This window comes from Rhipicephalus microplus, unplaced genomic scaffold (assembly GCF_043290135.1).
Source record: "Rhipicephalus microplus isolate Deutch F79 unplaced genomic scaffold, USDA_Rmic scaffold_25, whole genome shotgun sequence".
Classification (NCBI taxonomy): domain Eukaryota; kingdom Metazoa; phylum Arthropoda; class Arachnida; order Ixodida; family Ixodidae; genus Rhipicephalus; species Rhipicephalus microplus.
In genome coordinates this window covers 5,261,758-5,264,133 of record NW_027464598.1, presented here as the reverse complement: position 1 = coordinate 5,264,133, position 2,376 = coordinate 5,261,758, and positions in this window count along the sequence as shown.

Below are 2,376 nucleotides of genomic sequence, written 5' to 3'. Positions count from 1 at the left end.
ATAGATTACGAAGGTACGTGACTGGTGCAAACATGATAATCATCAAGTGCGTGTCGTGTAACAGCATGAATACATGCCACGCTGATGGTGTGTTCGCGGCGGTGTCGCTAGCTTCACATATACGAAGTTTGGTATTACATGACGGGAATGGGTGACGAAGGTATGTGACTGGTGCGAACATAATAATCATGAGATGCGTGTCATGTAAGAACATGACTACGTGCCTCACTCAAGTCACCAATACACTTCGACGGGACCAGGAGCGCGTGCGCACCGGCGTTCGTTTCGTCACGTCACGACGGCGACGCCATGCCAGGCTCCGATCTGCCTACCAGATGCTAGCAGGCGTGCGTCGCGCTGCGTTGCTCAGACGCATGGGCGTGCGAACGCGGCGGGCGTTTATCCGTCACGAAGAGAGGAAGACGCAGTGCTGTCTGGGTAACGTCATCGGCGCGAAATCTACTATGTCGCATTTCGCGCCGGTTGCCGCCTGGCCGCGCCGACGAACGCTGGTCGCACTGGCCGCGGCTGGCGTCAGTCAGACTATAGAGTGCTCGCGTTGCTAGCGCAGCGTTGCTGTGCACAGCGTACACGCGCGTCAACGTTTCGTCGGAGTGTATAGGGCCATTCAAATTGCGCCTGTGGCCGTTTCACTAGCCCTACATATACCAATTTTAGTATCAGGTGACGTGAATAGATGACGAAGGTAAATGACACGTTCAAACATGATGACAAGGAAGTAAGGTACGGCATAATTTACCTCCACCTCGTAACGTTGTGCTCATTTTAAAACCCCATATCAACCTTCCTCATTCGTGGTTCGCATGTCATAGATTCCCACTGTACGTGAGATTTGCCAATTATTTTTTAAATGCAAAGCATTCCTTAGTCAATTTTGTGACTTCGAGCGTATCTATCTATCTAGCTGCCTACGACTTTCAGCTCTCCTGGCCGTTTGAATAATGGTATCAATACCAAACTTGGTGTGGCATAACACTACTGTATGGCAAGCACATTTGGCTAGTCATAACGTGAAAATGAAGAGGATATGTCATGAATGTCATGATTTACATTTCTTGGTCCTGGTGCACTTGCAGTGTTGTCGTTCACATAACATATCGCAAAACTGGTATGGTACGATATGATTGCTTGGCGAACACGCGACAGACCCTAACGTGGAAATCTTGACATGAATGTCATGTAAGTCATGAGTCATGTCTACACGCCACGCTCATTATGCGCTCGCAGCCGTCTCGCCAGCTTCATATATACCAAATTTGGTGTTATGTGATGCGAACAGATGACAAATGAATGTGAATGGTGCATACATGTAACATTATGACGACAAGCCACATTCATGATGGCCTCGTAGCCGTTACGCTAGCTTCACATACACCAAATTTGGTATTAAGGGACATGAATGGACGACATATGTAAATGACTTGTCCAAACATGATAATCATAACATGCGTGTCATGTAAAAACCTGACTACATGCCGCACTCATGATGCGCTCGGGGCCGTTTTACTAGATTCATTTATGCCAGATTTGGTATTACGTCACGTGAAGGAATGACGAAGGTATGTGACTGGTCCAAACATGATAATTATGAGACGCGTGTCACGTAAGAGCGTGACTACATGCCACACTCATTGCGCAAACACACTTAGACGTGACCCGGTGCGCGTGTACTCCAGCGTTCGTTTCGCCGCGTCATGCCGGCGATGCCACGCCAGGCGCCGATATGCCTGGTATATACTCGCATGCCCAGCGTCCCTTCGTCTCGAAGGTAGGCAGACGCGGTGCATTCTCGGTAACGTGGCTTGTACGAAATGCAGCATGTCCCATTTCGCACCAGTTGGCGCCGGGCTAGCTTCACATATTCTAATTTTGGTATTACAAGACGAGATTGGACGACGAAGGTACTAAACATGATAATCATGAGATGCGTGTCATGTAACGACACGACCGCATGCCACGCTCATGATGCGCTCGTGGTCGTTTCCCTAGCTTCACTTATACCAAATTGGTATTCCATGACGTCAATAGACGGCGATGGTAAATGATATGTCCGAACATGATGATCGTGATATGCGTGTCATGTAAAACATGACAACATACTACGCTCGCAGCGTGCTCGCGGTCGTTTCGCTATCTCCACTTATACTAAATTTGGTATCGCATTACTAGAATAGATGTCGAAGGTAAACGACACATCCAAACATGATAATCATGATACGGAAGTCGTGTACGACATGAATCACCACCGACTCGCAACGTTGTTCTGGTTTTTAACTGACATATAAACCTTCCTCATTTGTGCTTCGCATATCATGGATTCCCACTGTACGTGGGATCTGCCAATTTTTTTTCTAC